This window comes from Myodes glareolus, chromosome X (assembly GCF_982192425.1).
Source record: "Myodes glareolus chromosome X, mMyoGla1.1, whole genome shotgun sequence".
Classification (NCBI taxonomy): domain Eukaryota; kingdom Metazoa; phylum Chordata; class Mammalia; order Rodentia; family Cricetidae; genus Myodes; species Myodes glareolus.
Window position 1 is genome coordinate 97,320,206 of NC_142053.1, and position 22,801 is coordinate 97,343,006.

Below are 22,801 nucleotides of genomic sequence, written 5' to 3' on the forward strand. Positions count from 1 at the left end.
CTTGACCCTTGGCATAGATCCCTGCTAAGAAGACTAGGAGCCCTGCTTTAGGACCTGCTCCACATACTAACCCTTGTGATAGGAGTGTGCTACTTAATGAAAATTAGGGTTTGTCCCCAGGCTCCCCAACCCTATATATTTCTTATACTCTGAAATAAAATCAAGATGATTCACTGAAATCTATTTCCCAGAGGGCTGTCTCCATTCATGTACATGCCCACTAATGCTTTCTGTTACTCCATCTGTCTCTTTCCCCTTTCAACCTGGTAGCCAGTAGGCTGAAGGGGAAAAACAAGGAACTACTCGACTCTCCCAGTTCTTAGACATCTGATTTATAATGCGGACAGCCTGGGTTTCCACCAGCACCAAACCTACCAGCCTTGGTGCTAAGACACATCTGGCCACCAAAGGTTTTTGTGTTTGTATATTTAATTGTGTGAAGGGGGTTAACGATCGTCCTGGTCTCCACAGCTATGAGCCTACAGGGGGTGAACTACATGTGGGGAGCACCCAGTGAACATTATCTTTACGTCAGTCTGTGTGTCTACTATTTCTTCTATGCAAAACGTCCTCCCTCTTGTATAATGTACACCTTTCTTCCAAAGGAGAAAGCCTCTTGATAAATTCTGCTTTATCCACCTGCCATATTCCTCCACCCATGACTTAGCCCAAAGTTCTAGATCCATTGACTGCTTCCTCTCACACAGTCTTGATTAGGATCTGAAACGCCTTCCCAAAGCCCCTGGAGTAAAAGCATGGCTACGGTGTAACAGTGTTTAGCAGTAGAGCCAACGAAAGCTGATGGGATCATGGAACAGGCTCTGCCTGTTCTCAGTAAGCTTTTTTGTTCCCTGGCTGCCCCAAAGCAAGTATCTTTTCCCCCACCACATTCTTTCACCAGGAGGCAAATTACCTTGCCATAGGCAAAAGAAATTGGGCCAGGTGATTGCCAGCAGAAGCCTCACAAACCATGAGCCCAGATCAGCCATTTCCTTTTTGAGGCCTGCTATTTTGCCACCACGACAGAACATAACCTGTCAGAAAGTGCTACTGGTTACCCTCAGAGCATCCCTGGGACCTGGCCCCCACCCAAGCAGAAAGTGTGGCGACTTCCATGTGGCTTCCCACTTCCAGCTTGTCACCTGCAGCAGTAGAGAGCGCCAATTTTACCTCTCCTCTTTGGAGTTCTCCCTGTTACTTATATAATCAAAGTCCTCACCTTTGAAAGACTTTTCAGAACCTGACCTCTCCTTGGATTTCCTGCAGCCCCATGTGGCTCTAGATGAGAGGACTTTCCTCAAGGCACATGCATGTGTGCCTCAGAGACACACCGTCAACCATGCTTTATGGCTTTCTTGAGCCATTTAATGTGATGGGCATTTTCTTATTTATTGGTTCACTGTCTACTTTGCAAATGAGACTGTGGTTGGGATCTTGCTTTTTATACCTTGAATCTTAGGTTTCCTGTTGGTTGGTTGGTTGGTTGGTCGGTCGGTCGGTTGGTTGGTTGATTTTTTGACAGAGCTTCTCTATGTAGCTGAATCTAACCTTGAACTGTGATCCTCCTTCCTTAGCTTCTCAGCTCTAGAATTATAATGAGCCACTTAAGACTTACTGTCCTTGCATTTCTTGTAGAAAACACAGATTGAATATTTATCCGATAGTGACCATGGGTCTAGAGGGTCCTTCAGGCGCCAGACCTTTGCTGAGGGTAAAGTGCTTAGGTGCACATTGGCCCAGCTGGCTAAATGGATATGAGGAAGTTTATGGTGTAGGAGGCACGTTTGGGTCTGACCTTGGCAGTATAATGTTAAACACTGCCCTCACCATCCTATCAAAGATGAATTGTGTGTGTGTGTGTGTGTGTGTGTGTGTATGTGTGTGTGTGTGTGAATTGTAGGTTTCCAGTGACTTTTCAAACATCCTTAACCTTAGTTATCTTTCCTCCAACCACATCATGTGAACTACCTTCTCATGCCTCTCCCCAGTTAAACCTCCCTCCCCTCTATTCCCCCCTTTTCCCTTCATATTAATAGTCCTATATTATGCAGATTTTTATAGTAAGTGTGATTTCAAATATTACAATCATGATAAAAAAAACTTACAAACACATTGCATGCCTTTGTCCAGGCACTTTACCTGCATAGCAGTCATGAAAATGGGTTTGGATCTGAAAACATGCAATGCATTCTCACAGAACTTTAACAAAATCAATGTACAGATGCTCCACCTCCATGTATGTACTGTTCATTAAAATTTATCATCCTGATGCTTCCTCTACCTGCCTGTGAAAAATCTAACTCTTGTTACTTTATTTCTCTATCCTAAATATTATTTCAGTATATTTCCCCAGAGCATTAAAACCTCTGTGGTGGCCAAAACAGAATAATTAGACATATTAGTTTTGCTCTTGGGGAAATAAACGAGTTCAATGACTAAGTAACAAATCCATTATTGTGACAGGTAATTTCCAGTTTTTGCATTCCAAAAAATGGTAGGCTATAGACCTCATACTGAACTCTAACTCCTCACAGCCTCCATAAGAATTTATGCAGAAACATTAGAGACAAATCAGAAAAAAATAATTTGTAGTTGCTGCATTCAGTTGAACTTTTGGATGAGACCATGACTCAGTGGTAGAGAATGTGCTTAGAATGCTCAAGGCCCTTGGTTCCAACTTCCACAGTAAAAAAGATGTACTTTTAATCAATTAGATTTTCTATTTACTATGTGTGCATTTGGATGTGTGTGGGCAAAAGAGTGACAGGGTATGTGTGTGGAGTTCAGAAAGCAGGTTTGGGGGACCATGTTGGTCCTGAGGATCAAATTAAGATCATGAGGCTTAGCAACAAGCATCTTTTATCTGCTGAACTATCTCATTGACACCATTTTTAATCAACTCTGTACTTCTAATGTTTAATAATTACTTCCTTATATATTTTATTTTGGTTATCCATGTCAAATAGTAATTGTACAGATAACCCATGGAGAAAGAAAAAAAAAATTTCTCATAAAAATCTCTCAGGATGTCATGAACCTCATTGTATATAGCAGGCTATACTTCCTGCTTCAGCTTCCCAAATTCCAGAATTAAAGTTAGATATCACCACATCTTCCTTAGAAGAAAAGTATTTACACCTAAAGATGATGGAACAAAGGAAACCATTTTATTTTCTATACATTTTTCATAATAAAGTAACACAACACCTTGCCACTGAATTTGAATGCAATGTCTGATAAATATGTGAGATAAGGCAGTGTCGATGTTATTTTGACTGAGTGACCAGTTCATAACTTATATGTATTTCAGTGCATCTTGTATGTGGTAGATATATAGCATTTTTCAATCAAAGAGAATATAGACATTTAAAACATATTTTTTCAAGGTGGCACAGGAGTGGGTAAAGCCATCTACCAACTAACTTGAAGAGGCGAGTTGAAACTCCTGGTGGAAAGAAAGTACAAATTCATGCAAGTCGTCCTCTGATCTCAAATTGTTCTGTACTCCCTGTCTCTCCATTCCCCACGCATACACCAAGAAAGAAAGAGAGAGGGGGAGGGGGAGGGAGGGAGGGAAGGAGAGAGGGAGGGACATAGGGAAGGACGGGGGACGGAGGGACGGAGGGAATGAAAATAAAGAATTAGAGGCATAGTAAACTATCCCAACTAAAAAGCAATGCCCTTATTTTTAAATGGACATTGATTGTCTATGAAACTGTCCATACCCCACTGTGGCGCCCCAGGCACTGTTCTGTTTATAGTAACAGTGTAACTGTTGGAACTATACTGAGCAGCTAATGACAGTCAGTACATTTTTAGTACAGTAAGTGTGGTACTGTGTCTAGAGAGAGCAGTGTTCTGGGTGGTGGGTGGGCCCTTTAGAGCAACAACCGCTACAAAATTAAAGCTTTAAGGAGAGGTTCATCAAATTATTCAAGCAGGGAACAGTCTCTTCCAGGTTGGGGACTGCTCAACTGACGGGTTGTGATATCAAGGTGACCCTGCTTAGCTAGGTTTAAAGTAGCAGATTGTAGCAGCAAAGGGGCCGGAAATAGCTGAACAGGTTAAGAAGAAACATCTTCCAAGAACATTCTGCTCTGGAAACAAGCAAGGGAGTCTGCTTTCTCTGACCAATTACCCATGACCTTTACAATCTGCTTCTTAGAATTCTGCTGTCTTCCATTGTGTGCTATGAACCCACTATTCTGTTAACTTCTAAGAAGACTGTTACTAATACTTGATAGAGCCCTGAAACGTAGCTTTATATTTAAATGCTTCATGTCTATTGAAATAAGTATATCAAGAAGCCCAAACAGAAATCTCCATGTGAATGCAAAAAAACGCCACTCTGGTTCACTAGGTGCTGAAACCAAAACATTCCCCAAAACAATGGGAAATGAAACAGAAACTTAGACACACTCAGTGGGTTGAGTCACGCTTCGAATCACAAAATATTTTCTGAGCACTGACAGTGGGAAAGACTAATAATTTTTATAAAATATATTAATATTCATATCAAGACACCTGAGACTGCAGGGCTCTCACAAATTTGGAACTAGCCAATGCTACATATTAAGAGCTTATCTTAAAGAAGCAACAAAAGTAAAACTCCTTATAAGAATGCTATGTGGTAGGTACTGTTATCATCATCTTGCTAATGAGAAAATAAAGCCAGGGCAGTTAAGGAACTTGCTCCAAGTCCTGCAGCACCAGGAGTTAGGGCCTTCATTTCCTTCTTGATGGTGGAGCTGGGATTTGAATGAAGATATTTGCCATGCTCTCAGTGATCGAAAACAGGCTGTTTACATCTCAACCTTTGCCAGGACCTCCCAGATTATTATTTTATAAGTCTGTACTCTAAAATCTACATTGCAGCTTTCTATTATAGTATTATTGTGGTGAATGCTTTCATGGTAAACTGACCCTTGTGTCATGCAGTGTTTGCTTTCATACATGTAGTTCTTCAAAGCAATAGTCTGTTTCTCCTGCTTTTTTATCATGTGTGTATTCATGAGTGTGCACATATGCCACAGAAATATATGACAACTAACTTAGTAAAGTCAGTTATCTCCCCTTATTTTTATGTGGGCCCCAAGGAACAAATTTAGGTGACTTCAGGTTTGTATAACAAATACTACCACTGCTCCATCTTAATGGTCCTTTCTCTCCTTTCTGTTCCTCATTTTTCTTTTGGTGTTAAGATCTGTTTCCTAGACATATGATTTTTTATTGTTATTGCTGTTAATATTTTTAGTTATGATACAAAATAATGGTCTTCATTATAATGTCTTCACACAGATGTATTATTTTACTTCACTCATATTCTTCTTGTTGTCTCTCTCCTCCTAATCTCCTTCCCATCAAATAAGCCCCCTTCTGCTTTCACATCTAAGCATTTTGATATAAAATGAAACAATTGATCAGAGGTGCCTTCACATTGTAACTTTTAAGTTTTTAAAGTTTTATTCTGAAAGGGTAAATGGGGATGACTCCAAGCTCATACCCTTAGGGCAGGAAATAAATACAAATCTTCTAAACTAGTTTCTAAATTGTCCTGAAAGAAGGAAGCCAAGAATTAATTATGATAACGTTAATGAGGTTTATCAAGCATTTGTCCTAACAACAGTAGAGAAGCATGTGGAGGCCATTCAAAACCCACATATTTTGTGGACTTGCTATTATCAGCATTTGTTTGTTCTACACAGTGGTGTATCCTTAGCTCTTGGGACAATATACTGTACATAGGTGCATGTTTAATGTGTGTGTGTGTGTGTAACTGATATCTCTTAAGCATGATTCCTTCATTCTTACCACTGTCTACTTTTTTAGAATGAGGTTGATATAAAATAAGGGTGGGGGTGTAAAAGAAACTCAATCTGTAGCATCCCTCTCCTCCAATATATCTCACTTCAGAGCTGCTCATGGTTTGGGCTTTAGGAAGTTATGACATGTGAAGTTGTTTCATCTCTTGGTCTGTTTGGTTTTGCTAGTCTGTGGCAAGATTATGTGCAAAATTGGAAAGACAAGCAAATGAAAACATTTATAGAACTTTTATAATGCAACAACATCTAAGAACTCATTTTTATTGGGATTTTCAAAACAATCAAACCATGATGAATAAAAATTATCTTACTAGTTTTTTAAAACATCAAAACCAATATTAAAAATAGGAGGTGTTGGTCAATCTTTTATGGCTTGCATAGAAAGGAAGTTGTCCATGGCAAAACCAATCTATCTCCTAACTCCTTTCAGTATTGAAAGCTTGTGTTGGCTAAGAAACCACTATTAATTATAAGTATATGTAATGGAAATCTTGCTTACATCACTAACTTGTAGCATTTTCAACAGTTTAGTCACCATCCACCCAAATGTTTTGATGATCCAATTTCTTTCTGAATAATACTTTTGTTTTGTTTTGTTTGGGGAAGTGCTATAGATTGAAAAGAGGAACTGACACCAGAGTTGTGGAGGCCCAAAAATGTGATCCTATTTCCACCTTGACCAAAGGTTAGAGAGTTGGAACTTACCTCTATTCCTTCAAGAATAGGTTTCTACCTCAAACAAAGTCCCACCTAGATTTAGATAAGAGAGTTCTGCTCTCTCAAGGTTATTGTCAACAGGTGTGGCTAATAGCCAGACCTTGTATTTCAGGAATAGAGAATTAGACATGTTTCTACCTCAAACAAAAGTCTAAGGATCCAGCTAAGGTTCCAGTTCCCTTAAGGAGATAATGTTGGATTCTACCCAGGGAGTGGTTTGTCTACAGAATGTTTGGTCTAGGGTATGAGCATGACTTGTTTTGTACTAGCAATAGAATGTTTAGCTATAAATGTAACCCAATACCTTCAACTGGTCTGTTCATTCCCTTGTATCGTGTTAATGCAGTTTTTGTATCTTACTCCTACCTCTTGAGGTCAGGGTATTTTAAGCAATTGGACACTAATTGTGGGAGATGTCAATATTGACTGGAACTCCCTCCAGGTACTATTCTATGTTTTCTGTTTTATTATTTTCACATCTTCATACTCTTTACTTATATTTCTAATCTCCACCCTCCTACCCTGGCAAGTGGTATTTTTGTTGAGGCTAGTCCTGACATAGGGTGACCAAAGATGCTGCTACGATTCAAATGTAAACTATTTCCACAGATTCATGTGCTTGAACAGCTGGTCACCTGTTAGTAGTATCATGTTAGGGGATTATGGGTCTTTGATAGAAGAAGTAGGCTGTTAGGGATAAGCATTTGAAAATATAGGTCAGCTCTCTCAGAAAATTAGGAAACAACCTTCCTCAAGATCCAGTAATACCACTTTTGGGTATATATCCAAAGGATGCTCAATCATGTCACAAAGACATGTGCTCAACTATGAGGACCTTGGGGGAGTGTTGAAGAGTGGAGGGGAGGGACAGGGAGGGGAGCAGAGAAAATGCAGAGCTCGATAAATATCAATAAAATATTTTTTTTAAAAAAAGAAAATATAGGTCAGCCCTACTTCCAATCTGTATCTATGTTTCATCACCCACCAAGATGTGAGAAGCACAGTCACAAGGTCCTACTGCTTCAGCCTAAGCTGACAGTTGCCATACCGCTCCTGCCATCGTGGACTGTACTCCCCAACACCATGAGCCAAAGTTAACATCTCTCTTAATTTTTGTCTGCAAAATATTTTATCGTAGTGTTGTGAAAACTAGTGTGTACCACTAACTTATAACACCTTTCTCTTTAGGGATTTTGGCACAATGAAAGAGAAGAAGGACCACAGAATTCATCCCAAAGATGCCAAGAACAACTGTGAGGAACAGTAAGTAGTACCAACTGTGCTTTTCAGTGCTTTTAGCTAGACTACAATAGTGGCAAAAGTAAAACTATTCTGTGGTCAGTCAATTCCCATGTGTTTCCAGGGCCCCTGATTTCTTTATTATCATTATTATTATTGTGGTGGTGGTGATGGTGGTGGTGGTGGTGTTTCTTTTTATTGTTTTTATTGAGCTTTCTATTTTTCTCCATTCCACTCCATTCCTCCCCCTCCCAATCCTGTGACCCCCCCCCCCATGCTCCCAGTTTGCTCAGGACATCTTGTCTTTCTCTCCTTCCTATGTAGATCCATGTATGTCTCTCTTAGGGTCCTCTTTGTTGTCTAGATTGTCTGGGACTGTGGACTGTAGCTAGGTTTTTTTCAGTGCTTTATGTCTAGAAGCCACTTATGAGTGAGTATATATTATATTTGTCTTTAGGGTCTGTGTTACCTCACTCAGGATGGTTTTTTCTAGATTCATCCATTTGCCTGCGAATTTCAAGATGTCATTATTTTTTTTTAACCAATGAGCAGTATTCCATTGTGTAAATGTACCACATTTTCTTTATCCATTCTTCAATTGAGGGGGCATCTATATTGTTTCTAGGCCCTGGTTATTATAAATAATGCTGATATTAACATAATTGAGCACATGTCCTTGTGGTATGATTGAGCATCCATTGGGTATGTACCCAACAGCAATTTTGCTAGGTCTTGAGGTAGATTGTTTCCTAATTTTCTGAGAAATTGCCTTACTGATTTCAAAAGTGATGGCCTATGATTTCTAACTGTCTGAATCTTCTTGTTTTGCTTTGACTTGGGCAGTACTAGAGACTGAAGCTAAAGCGTCTTGTATGCCAAGCACACACTCTATGACTGAAACCCTGTCTGAGTAAGTCTTGAATTTCTGGTATTTTAACTTTTCTACATATAAAACTTAATCAGTATATCAAATCCAACCAGTTGTTTATTGTGAAACATGACGTTTTGTTTCTTTACAAAAAATTGTTGATTTATCATTAGCTTTAAGCATTCCCATCAACACCACAAATGCAGTGCGACACATTCGGTGCCATAGGACAAATTTTTTTCTCTATGCTCACACATCTGAAATTTCACTGAGCACTCAATTATCTGTAATAGGTTCTGACAGGCTTGGTGCCAAGCTGCAGATTTTGACCAAGGGGGTTAGGTGCATCTTTAATCTATTACCAATTAGGTATGGTGATGCATGCCAATATTCTCATCACTTGGGAGGACTGAAGCAGGAGGATTTTCTGAAGTTCATATCCAATATGGGCAATGTACCAATACAGGGTTCCATAGCAAGATATTTGCTCCCAAAAATCTGATTGACATGATACAGAAGCACATGAGGGTAAGAGTCCTAAAGAGACTGCTGAAAACTGGAACTGGCGTTTCTGCCCACACTTCAAGGACTGAAGCAAGTAACACAGTCAAGCCTGCTATAAGTGGAAATAACTTTAAGGTTTCAAATAAAAAGGAACAAATAGTAGAAGGAACAGAAAATTTATATGTGTGTATATATATATATATCCATTAAGAATATTACTATAAAAACGTTTTCATGAGGATCAGGACTATGTCTGATAAACGCTCTATTGCAGCTTTTCCATGCGAACTGCCTTCTTAAAACTTGGCAAGGTAATGCAGTGATCGTTCATTAGTTTCCGATTATCGGTTTGAATTTTAGGCTTGGCTGTGCAGCTGTTTTCTGCTGCTGTCATCAGAACTCACCGCTACAGACGTAGCTAGCTGAAGAACTTGCTAGAGAGTAGTGTCTCCCTCACATCTTTGATAACTGATGCTGAGCTCTGAGCTGCTGCTGGAGCGGCAAGAGGGTCACACAGGACCTGCGCACTCCACTCACAGGTCAGCATGCATCCATAGCTTTCCATTGCTGGAGCCAAACACATGAGATAACAAGCTTAAGAGAGAGAAAGCTTATTTGATGCACTTTTAAGATTCCAGTCTGTGACGGAGCAGTGGTGGCGCAGGCCTTTAATCTCAGCACTCAGAAGGCAGAAGCAAGCAAATCTCTGTGATTTGAGATCAGCCTGGTCTACATACCCAGTTCCAGGACAGCCAGGGCTGTTACACAGAGAAAGCCTGACTCAAAAAAAAAAAAGAAGAAGAAGAAGAAGAAAAAAGAAAAAGAAAAGGAAAAAAAGTTGCTCTGGTGAACTGTGAAGCAAAACAATGAACCAAGGAAGAGGAAAAGAGCAGGGTGCCACAAACCTCTAAAGGCCTACATCGTGTCTCAACAGTAGCACCCTAGCGACAAAGCCACTTTTTAAAAGGAAAGAGAAAAACGTGTTTGTGGTCATATTTTTATCTCCCCCCCTTTACATTTTTTTAATTTTGCTTATGAGGTTTGAAATTTTTAACATTTATTTACTTCTTTGAGAATTTCATACAATTATGTTGATCATATTCTTTACTCTTATCAACCTTTTAGTAGATATCTTCACTACCTCCATACCCACCCAACTTCATATTCTTTCCCTCCAGATTAAAAAAAAATTAACCACAACAAAGCAAGGTATACAATTTGTGTTGGTCAATTATTCCTGAACATGAGGCCTACCCTGGATTATAACTAATATACCCAGTGTATCATTCCATTGAAAAGAATTGATAGTCCCTCTCTCAGCAGCTACCATTTGTGACTAGCTTCCTGGCCGGGGGGGGGGGGGGTTAAACTTTGGGCTCACTTCATGCTGTCTTTGTGAACTCATATGTGCATCTACTACATTGTGTCTGTAAAATGCTGCTTTCATGAAGTTATCCACTATTACTGACTTCTCTAATCTTTCTGCACCCTCTTCCACATAGATCTCAAGGAGTCTTGAGAAATGTGGCAGAGATGTCCCATGTAGGGCTGATCACTCTGCAAGTCTCTCACTCTGCAAGCTGGGGCAGCCTTTAACATCTGTGATTTTAGGAGAATGATCCAAATCATAGCATGGAGGTTCAAGGTTTCTGGGGCCTGCAAGAGAGAGAAAGCATTAATACATAAATTTATGATGTTTCTCTTTATGCCGCATTTGTTGTTTATTACATTGACCAAAGCAAATAATGTGACCCTCTCCAGATTGAGAATGCATAAGGACACGGATATAAAGAATATGAACAAATCAGTATCTGATGTATATTATATGATATCATTCTGGACATATAACAGGCCCTCCAGAATATCAGCAGATGACTGTCTACATAGTTTTGTCATCAGTTGTGAACATTCAAATTTTACAAACTGTTATGGTTTCAATGATTATTCTGACCTCTACCAGAGGGAGGTCTCTAATATATGGAACTCATATCAAGTTGATTACATGCTTTTCAAATTTTCAGATGCACAGCAGTTGAGAATAATACTTTTGATGGCATAATTAAAAACAAACTGTCACATCTGAAGAAACATATAACATTAAAAATGAATTTAGTTCATTTAGTTACTAAAATTCCACTTCAGACATTTAGAATAAAAGTCTACACTTGCTTTCATCTCTTTTCTAAAAAATGCAATGTTTTCTAAAGGTTAATTTATTTTATGTATTTGAGTATTTTATCTACAGATACACCCTTATGCCAGAAGAGGGCATCAGCTCCTACTAAAGATGGTTGTAAGTCACCATGTGATTGAAGGGAATTGAACTCAGGACCTCTCTCTGATCTAGGGTTGTCCAAGTTATTATCTGATTCAAGGTCACATCTCGTACTTTTAATGTATGTGGAGATAAGGGCACAGATTTGGGGAGGGAGAGTTATTTTGAATACTAGAAGAAACTTTATTTTCACTGACACATGAATTAATTAGGAAAATATAAAGAGTACCAAAGTGAATAGAAAACTAAACCAAGGTTATTTTTAACTGGAAAATGAATTACTGACAAATAAAGCCAGTGAGGGTCACAAATTGTTTTCAAATAAAGAAAGTGAAACTAGACATTTCCTATTTTAATTATTTTTCTGTGCAAATGCTATTGTTAACACGCTCATGAGCATGCCCTATCATTCCAGGAAAATGAATAATTTTTTTTCATCTTCCAATGCAGTGATTTTTATCCTTTTATTACTGATAGAAGCAAACATTTATGTTCAATTTCTAAAACCCTTATTATCTTTTTGCTAATTAATTCTATTTCTGTGGCTGTGGTTTGCAAAGTACTGCTTTTTATATCTTGAAGTGCAAACAAAGCTGTCTTTTTTCCAACATTCCCTGTGATGTTAAACACAAGAATAAAATAAATAAGTTCTATTCATTGTCAAGATTTATCTGGTTCAAGTTTTTCTAAAGCACAAAACATTATTAATGAATCACTTAACATTAAACTTCCATCGGCCTGGTATAAAAACAATAATCCACTCGATAAAGGAAAATATGGGAAACATTTTTAGTAGGAGCCAGGAAGGGATTTATGTACTTTTAATGCAACTTTATAGGTTCTGGGTTCCATTATTTTGTCAGAGATATAAAGAAAGGGAAATTGAGCAATCTTTTTAATTGATTCCTTAGAGCTTAGAAAGCTGTTGCGTAGATCTGGAGATGGCTAAATATTAGAGTGAGTGAAAGAAAATTTTCTTATTAAATTTATAAGCTGAACCCCAAAGATCCAAATAAGTACAGGAATAAAAAATATAGAGACACCATCTTGCTCCCTATTGGTACAGTTGCAAGAAATAAAAAAGTCAAGCTGGCAAAAGAGGGCTGTCAGTGCCCTCAAATTTAAGAAGCCATTAGAAAATACAGAAAGACTGATGTTTCCATGTAAGGCTTATTGGCTCCTGCAAAAATCACAAAGTAGGATACATTCAGCACATATAGAGGTCCTCAAAATATTACCCACTTCAGTGGTCATTGACTTATACAAAAGATTTCTCTTTCTACAAAGATTAAATATGTTTATTTTTATTATTATAAAAACTTGAAAATAAATTAAAAAAAATACACACTAATATTAACCAGCCTTAGAGTCTATTCAACTGATTGAATGTGGATTCAGTTAGAATAGACATTCTGAGGGGAAGCTGTGACGCTTCACAGTGCATGTTACCCTTTCAGTATCACATACATGTTATGCACTTATTCGCCACCATTTGGTCTCAGTGGTGGATAAGTCAATATGCTTATTGTTGAGGAATCATATATAATTTTCTGAAACTGCAATTTTTCACACCAAGTGTTATCATGATTAATGTTCTTGGCATCTTCCATCTGCCAAGTCCACACCTAGCATCAGCCGACTACGCCTTACTTTCCTCGATTCTGGTGTCAGTTTGGCCACTAGGGAGCACTAGCGGCAAACAGGTGGGAAGAAGAGTGCTTTAGAGTGTTATGTCCTCTCTGCATGCATAGGCACTTTATTTGATGTGACTTCCTCTAACAAAGGCTACCACTGGATCTGGAGAGATGGCTCAGAGGTTAAGACTCCTTGCTTCTCCTTCAGGGGATGTGAGTTTCTTCACCATCACCTATGATGGGTAGCTGCCGGAGACCAGAAACCTCTTCTGGCCTCCAAAGTTACCCACGTACAGGTGTGCATGTACACACCCAGACAAACACATGAATACAAATAAATCTTGCAAAAGGGTAACACTTCTACCCTAATCACACTGCCTTCTCTGAATCCAGAGCCTACTAGCAGGTTTCCTCCTCACCACCTGAAGACCCGGGGACGGATGATAACAACACTTAGTAGTTATTACCAACAAGGTACCACAGCCCTTTCTGATTTTCCTACATTCTAATCACTTGTTTGAAAATCTCAAATGGTCCATTTCGGTAATATTATCTTGATATTAAATTATTACACAAAGAGAATATTTTCTAATATTCAAAAAACTAAGTGCATCCATATATCAGGTTGCTCTAAGAAATTACTATTGACTATGTAAATTTATTGTGCATAGTCCAAAATGCTCTGATGTCTGAAATCAATGTGTTGGTAGACTTGGTATCTGGTGAAGTTTTGCTTCTTGATGTAAAAATGTCCATGTTCTCATCACATCCTCGTGTGGCAGAGACAGATGAAGCAATCCCTCATGTATCTTTTTATCAAAACACTAAGCCCATTCATAGGGGTTCTTTTATCATAGTCTAATCCAAATACCCTACCTTTTACTGACATCACTTTAGGGAATAGGACCCTAGCATGAGTTTTGAAAGGACACAAATCTTCCCTTCATCACACAGTCCACACGAAGAGAAACTCTTAGACTTGCTTTTCTGTATGAATTATAAAAATAAAGCCTAATGTTTACTGAAAGCTCACTCAATGCTAGAGCTATTCTGCATATTTTCAATGCTAGTTCCAACAACCTGAAATTTAATCCTATGAAAATGAGGCAGTAATTATGCCAAATCCAGAGGAAGGTTAAATGACTTACTCAAAGTCACACAAAACATAAGGGGCAGGGTTGGAATGTAAAGCAGAGAAATCTGACTTCTAAGCCCCAATTGGTTACACAGATTTACGATAGTCAAGAATGTTTCATGAAACAATCCATGCAGTTAAAAATGAAAAATACATTAAATAAAATTTCCAGAATACATAAAGTTGCTAAAAATAATTAAACATACTTATTTTAATATCAACAGAAAAATAGAGAATATAATGCTATAACAGAGAAAGAGGTGGAAACCAGCACTTGAGAAAAGGTACACTGGAAAAGAAATCGGTGCTTATTAAGCACTGGCTATGCTCCGTTTCCCCAAATCCAACCGTCTATTCTCGACCCAACCACTGCAACAGAACACAAGGCACAGCCTTCCATCACCCTTCCCCAACATCTATCTCCTGTGTTTTCCACAGACCATCCCCTCCTAACCTCCCCCCCCGCCCCAGTCTTGCCTCTATTCCATCCCCCGATTCAAGAAAACACCACCTGCTAAGCCACCGGCCATACCTGCCAGAAAACCAGGTATGCTGCCTAGAGACCTTCTCCTCTCTCTCTATTCCCCCAGACCCCATCCCCAGTCTCCTCGCTAACACTGCAACAGAAGACCAACTGCAACCTTCCCTCACCCCTGCCCACATATCCTGTGGTTCCCACAAACCAACCTCATAATCTCCTTCCCCAAACTTGTTGTGTGTTGCAGACCCTAACTCCAGCAGGCACCCTCTGCTACCCAAAGGCAAGTCCTCCTAGGGCATCAAGTAGGTTGAATGCAGATCCATACCACTCATACTTAATTTTCAGGTTATCTTTTATCCTGTGTTGGATAAGAACATCTGAATCAGGGAGGTCAGCGGCCTGTAGTGATGTCCCTTAACTCTGAACTTTTAGTTTCGCCACCGGTGCAGTAAGAAGGGCAGCAACTAGGAAACAGAACTTTGGTTTGTGTTTGCTCTTGAAGAGACAGTGTACAATGTAGCTAGATTGACACTGAATTTACAACACTCTTTTCCTAAACCTTCTGACTACTGAGATTATACAGCAGGCACTTAGGAAATACAGAGAATCATAAGGATGCACTTTAAAAACCTGTACTCCACAAACTTGGAAAATCGAAAAGAAGGATGATTTTCTCAATAGATATCACTTACCAAAGTTGACTCAAGATCAGATAAACAATTTAAATAAACCTATAACCTCTAGTGAAGAAGCAGTCATCAAACATCTCCCATTCAGAAAGTAAAAAAGTGAAAGTAAATAAAATAAATAAATGATTTAATTAGATTTGTGATGTAATTAGATTAGTGACCACCTAACTGTCATCACAGAACCTTCATTGAATAACTGATGGAAGCAGACGCAGAGAGCCACAGCCAGGCCCTGTGCCCAGTTCCGGGAGTCCAGTTGTAGAGAGGGAAGAGAGATAATATGAGCAATGGGCTCAAGACCAAGATGGGGACACCCACTGAAACAACTGACCCAAGCTCGTGGGAGCTCACTGACTCTGGACTGACAGCAGGGAAACCTGTATAGGACTGAACTAGATCCTCTGAATGTGGGTGACAGCTGTGTGGCTTGGGCAGCTTGTGGGTTCACTGGCAGACTCAAACTTGCATCTTATTTATATAAGTCTCATAAAAGAGTAGAGGTGCACACCCGCAATCTCAGGAGTCAGAAGGTTAGGAAAAGAGTGTTGTAAGTTCAGTGCCAGTCTAGCTACATTGTACACTGTCTCTTCAAGAGCAAACACAAACCAAAGTTCTGTTTCCTAGTTGCTGCCCTTCTTACAGCACCGATGGCGAAACTAAAAGTGCAGAGTTAAGTGACATCACCACAGGCCGCTGACCTCCCTGATTCAGATGTTCTTATCCAACACAGGATAAAAGATAACCTGAAAATTAAGTAGGGGAAAAAGTTCAAGGCCTATATGAAGCCCTACATTCTCAAGCAGCATAAAGTTGGGTCATAGTACAGATAATGAACACACAATGCTGACCATGACCAAAGCAGGAACCACATTTTGCCTTATTTCAACTTCATTCTGTAGCATTTTGCCATGTCTTCAGCTACTCTAAAATGACTCTGCTGCCTGAAACATAAATCAAGTAAGACTCCTTCATTTGCTCAACAAATATTAGCTTTGCTATTACGGCTCATATCTTCAATCAGCAATTTTATACACTCTTTATAAAGCCCAATTGAAATTGGCAACTACCTGTTGTTGCCTCAAGTACAGTTTAGACATGTGATAACTAAAAGCTTCTGACGAAGGAAGCTCTTACAGATGTGTTACATTTTTCTAGCTCTTCTAAACTCTGTCCTTAATAACAGGTTGGCATATAACTTCTTTGAAATACATGAACTAAATGTGCTGGTAGATCTGATATCTTGGGAAGTTCTATTTAGTACTGTCTAAAATGAAAGTATAGGGTCCTTAGTCAGAAATTGCTAACAATTTCAAGACGGCTAAAGCCGAGCACTAAAGGAAGAAGTCCTTTAAAAACAGAAGCTACCTGGAAACAGCACAGGCTCCAGGCACTTGATCGAGTTCTGCAAGCCATTTTCTAAATAGGTTTCCGGTTGCAGGAGGGTGAGACAGAAGAGTCATGAGTTTGAGGCCAGCTTGAGCTGCAGAGCAAAATTATGCCTCAAAAAAAGAAATGAAAACAAATATTGTGCTGCATTCCTTTTTGGGTTGTCCACATATAGGAAGACACGACCTTCAGGTCTTCACCTAAAGAGAAACACTTCACAAATGTCTCATCTCCAGGAAATACAATGTGGGAAGTAAGGGTTTCTATATAAAGACTGTTTGAAAGAACATAATTCAGTCCACAGTACCATTGTTTAAAGCCTGGTCTTTCAACTTTGCACTTACATAATGAAGAAGGGAACCTTATTAATAAAACACTGACTTTATTCTTGAACTGGGATAAGAGTCTCAGCAAATTATTTTATTCAATAGAGTATATCGTACTTTGAAGCTTAGAGAGATAAAAATAACTTATTCTGAATCATAAAAGTAGTCGAGCTTTGCAGAGACTCAAAGCCTACCCCATTTGACTCCATTACTATAGACTCAGGGCCTTTCTAATGTTTACTGGTGAGTTTATTTAAGAGTGTTTCATAACCCCCAAAGACAGTGCATACATATCACCAAGGTCACATGAAACCACTCTGAATTTGGAAATCAATGTTTTCTCATTATTACTATTTCATAGAAGAAGTTATCATTGGTTAAATAGAATACATTTGCACTTGTTCTTTGAGCCGTAAGTGAGTTCTGGAAATTGAATTTTTGAAAAAAGCTTAGTTAACATGAATTTGGGGAAAAGGGAATTGGATGGTCTGTGAAGACATTTCAGTACCAACTGTCGTTTAGCATTCTTGCACTGTTCGCTGTGTGATTTTTCATGTCTCTACCATCAATATCATCTACTTTAGATGGTAAAGGCTATGTCAGTCTAAATTACCATGTACAGCCAAGCATAGCAGGAAAGAGACTAAAGAGCTGGACATTACCTAGAAATATCACTTGGTACATCTTTAAAATGTGTTACTCAGAGCCAGGCAGTGGTGGGGCACGCCTTTAATCTCAGCACTTTGGAGGCAGAGGCCAGCCTGGTCTTCAAGAGCTAGTTCCAGGACAGGCTCCAAAGCCACAGAGAAACCCTGTCTCAAAAAAAAAAAAACAAACAAACAAAAAATTCCTCGGACAGTATATGCAAATATCCATCCCTATGACTGCAACACAAAGGATGAAGACCTCTAGAGTTTCAACTTCTCTCACTTTGACCAGGTATTTGGTACTGCAATTCAACATTCCATATCCAAAACATCTCAATTTAAGCAGATGCAGTGACAGAAAGCCAAACACTAGGAGTAGCCAGGGGAATCCTGCAGAAGAGGGGGAGGAAAGACTGGAGAAGTCAGGAAGGACAAAGACACCGGAGAATCAATACAGCAGTGTACATAGGGGTCCACAGAAACAGAAGTGACAAACACACACCCTATATGGGTCTGAGCTAGGTCTTGGTATATACCTACCTTATGGTTGTATAGCTTGGTGTTCTTGTGGGACTCCCAACAATGGGAGTGAGGATTGTCTCTGACTCTTTTGCCTATGCTTGGCACTCCTTTTCCTCCTACTGGGTTGCCAAGTCCAGCCGTGATATGTGGGTTTGGGCCCAATCTTACTATATCTTGTTCTGTGGAAATTCCTAGGAGGCCTGCTTTATTTTTGAGGAAAATAGAAGGAGGAGTTGATCTGGGAGAGAGGGAATGTAGGGAGAGGGACTGGGAAGAGGGCAAGCTGTGGTACAGATATATGTATGAGAAGGGAATAAAAGTTTTTAAAAATCTCAATTTAGCATAAAAGGGTGACGATTTCATTTTCAGTAAGAGGCAGACTGACTTGTGTAACTTCTCAGGTTCTGTGTTCTCAACTGTAACCACTAATCTCCACTGTTGTATTGGGAAGACAGACCGAATGATGAGTAAGGGAATGAGCGTGACAATAATGCAGTATACTTTTAGCTGTAAAGCATAGTAGCGGGTCTCATTTGGCCTGAAAGCTGTAGCCTCCCCTCTCCTGCACAAGGCAGTGATATCTTGTTTTCTTGAGATATTTTATGTGGAAGGAAGAAAAGATTTATATCATACACTTCACATAATATCTCAAGGTCCTCATTGGCATTCTCATTTCTTAACTCCAAAGTCTATTTGTGTCTCCAGTACTCCCAAATCTCCTTTCCCTTTTTCCTTTTTACCAGAAGTCTCCCAAAACCTACAATGTTCTTGAGAATAGGTCATTCTTTTGCAAAGATCACAGGCTCCGTTAAGTGGTTAACAAAAGCAATAATCCTTTTAAAGTTATGTACGTGAGCACTGCTACTATTGGAATATGTCTTAATCACCAGGATTCTTGAGAAAAGTAGAAAGTACAGGTGAGTAGAATTGATAATAAATAGATAATATCCTGCATTCATTCTTGTTGCTGTTATAGAAGACCCTAACAAAAGAAAGTATAAGAGAGAAAAGGTTTATTCGACATACAATTCCAGGGTCGAGTAGATGAAGAAATCAAGGAAGGAACTTTAAGCGGCTAGTCACAACCACAATTAAAAACAGGGAGAATGAATGCATGCATGCTTACTTGTGGCTCAGGCCTCTCTCTATGTCTGCACTAAACAGGACCCAAACCTGAGGAAAGGTGGTGTGCCTTGGTCCAGTGCCAGCCCGGGCCATAAATTGTTTCTCAGAAGGCAGTATGCCCACCACAAGTACAGGACTTCATGTACACCAGCAAGCACTCAGGGCAACTCAGCTGCATCTCCTGCCCCTGATTTGATCTTTGGAACAAATGTGACTGTAACATATTAGCAGCCCCTATTATTAAATGGAACCCTAGGCGCGCTCCTCCTGTGTGTTTCTATGACCTCACCAGAGCAATTTGCCCTGTGTTTGCCTGTTCCTCATATGAAAGATACCAGGAATGAGTCAGATTAACATAGCCTTCTACTTTGAGAAGTTACTATTTTCCTTCTTCCTTGGAATCGTGTGCTTGTACTAGTGAATTATTTTAGATAAAAGTTGTAATTAGGAATGGATATATGGCATTATCTTAAAATGGTAATTTTATAATTGCTTAGAGTCATATATAAGTTTGTGAGCTGTGACACTAAAGTAGTGGGATTGTTAGAAGTGGCCAGAGCATCAGCACCCTAACTTCTCACATTACTGTGATCTACTAAATATAAAGAGAGTTTTGCATTTTAACTTTATATTTAAGTGGAAGAAAGTGAATAGACATTTGATTTAATTGAAACCTCTTTCATTGAACTTAATATATGTGGTTTACACACTCTGAAAAAGAAAATAATAAAAAAAATATTTCTTGGATCAGCGGGGAGGTGTGGGAATAAAGACACAACTCACATGACCTTATTGGGAGGGAGTTTTCAGTGATCCCGCATGAAATCCTGAGTTCACAACCTGAAAATTCACCTGCATTTATTCTCCAAACAGCTTTTATACCAAAACGTAAACTGAGGGGGAAATTCATTAGCCTTCTGTTTCCTAGGTCGCCAGGCCAAAGAGTGAGGTCACGTCCACAACTTTCTATGCCCATTTTGTCACAGCTTCCTATCTATGCCTAACACCTCTTTCCCAGGCAGTCTCCCTAATTACAAAGTAGGAGCAGAGCAACATTAGAGTAACATTAGCATATCCCAACCCTTTGTTAGGATGGCTAGGTGATCACCTTCTGTGTGGCCAGGTGCAAACTATGGCCTGAAAATCTGGCTGCCATACAATGTAGAAATATGGGTTTGTATAATATGGCCCTGCAGTGGTGTTCACAATGGGCAGGTAAAAACCTACTTCAATTTATATTATCAAGGCAATCCTCACAGATAAGCCTGATTTAGACAGTCCCTCATTAAGAATCTCTTCCTGGGTGATTCTTCAGTGATTTAAGTTGACATTAAAACTAATCAACATAGATACAGACAGACAGACAGATGATAGATAGGTAGATAGATAGATAAGTGATATAATTATATATCACTAATTAGTGATATAGTTATATAGAGACAGAGGCACATATTTCATTACAAGAATTGGTTCTCACAGCCATGAAGCTAAGAAAAAGTAGGATCTTCAGTCTACAACCAAGAAAGTCAGGTAAGTCAGTGCTCAGTTTTGTCTAAGGCATGTTTTTGGCATTTTCCCATGTAGCTATATATTCATTCATTTATGTTTTATTATTGATTAGTATTTCATAAAATGACTGCAGCACGGTTTCCAGGGAAATAGAAATATTGCATACCCTACTATCCATTTGACAAAATGAGTTAAGCAATCTACTTTAGAGCTGAACATTATACTCTATGTAAATTTTACCTTAATACAAAAATTTTTAAACATGTTTATGGTGTAGGAGTTACTTCTGTTTGTGTGTTGCTTCCATTGGTTAATGAATAAAGAAACTGCCTTGGCCTAGTTGATAGGGCAGAACTTAGGTAGGCAGAGAAAACAGAACTGAATGCTGGGAGGAAGAAAGCAAAGTCAGAGAGAGCCACCAGGGAGCCACCAGAGTCAGACACGCTGAATCTTTCCTGGTAAGCCACTGCCACATGGCGATACACAGATTATTAGAAATGGGTTAAATCAAGATGTGAGAGTTAGCCAATAAGAGGCTAGAGCTAATGGGCCAAGCAGTAATTTAATTAATACAATTTCTGTGTGGTTATTTTGGGGCTAAGCTAGCTGGGCAGCCAGGACAAACAAGCAGGCCTCCATGCAGCAGTTGGAGTTCACATGGTCAACTAAATCCATGTAAAACCTGAGAAAGCTCGAATAGAAATTTAAGAAAAAAAAACAAACAGAGTTTAACACAGCTTTTTGCTGTTTGCTGGCAGCTTGCCGCAGCTCCTTTAGAAGAGATTTTCCTGACTCAGCAGCCACAGCAAGAAAAAAGTGGTGGTTTTAAAATGCTGGCTCTCTGGGCCTCCATGTTTATATTTTTATTTTTGAGACAGTCTTCCTACAAAAAACTAGTCTTGATCTATCGATGTATCCCAAACTGGACTTGAAACTCATGACCCTTCTGTTTCAATTTTAGGGTTATAGAAGTTTACTACTAAACCTGGCTCCAAATTGTTTTGTTATTGCTGTTGCTGTTATTTGAGACAGGGTCTCTTTACATAGCCCTAGCTGTCCTGGAACTCATTATGTAGACCAGACTGGCCTCAAACTCAGAGATTCACCTGCCTCTGACTCTCAAGAGCTGGGATTAAAGGAATGTACCACATTGCCTGGCTTCAAAGCATTTTTAAAAAGTTTATTTGCCTGAAATTTTAAAGCTCCAAAGTGGGGCTTAGAGCATAGTTAGCTCTCTAGGACAGCACTTGTTTAGCCAACAGAAGTCCCTGGGTTTGAGCTCCAGAGACATAAAACAAAAGTTCCATTGTGACTGCTAGAGTACCATCTGCCACATCTGCCTTTAGGCAGTGAAAAGAAGAACTAATAAAAAGCAAAGAGGGCCTGGCACAGACCTGTTCTGTGAATTTCCTTAAGGGGAACCAAAGCTTTGTCAACATGTGGCTGGAGAGATGGCTCAGCAGTTAAAAGCACTAGCTGCTAGCCCACATTTGATTCCCGGTGCCCATACAGAAGCTCCCTATATGTAACTCCAGTGCCAGGGCATCTGTGAGAACCAAGCACACACATGGTACACAGACATAATGTGCGAGAGAAACACTTATATACAAAAAAAACATTAAAAAATAAATTATTTTAAATGTCTCATTACCAATTTAGACTTCCATTTCATTGAGCACTCTATCTATAAAACAGAGAAACAGGCACAGTGCACTGTTTAGCCAAGCATGTCTCAGACAAAATGTTATGTTTGCAGGAAAAAGAAAGCAGAGAAGCTGGAGATTAGTTATCCATTAATACATTCAATCACACAAAAATGTGTGTATGCCACAATTGTTTACAGGGCATCAGGGGATTCACTGGCATCCACTGAATCTCAATTTGCCTGAATTCTATATTAAATGCTGCTGATTAAATATAAC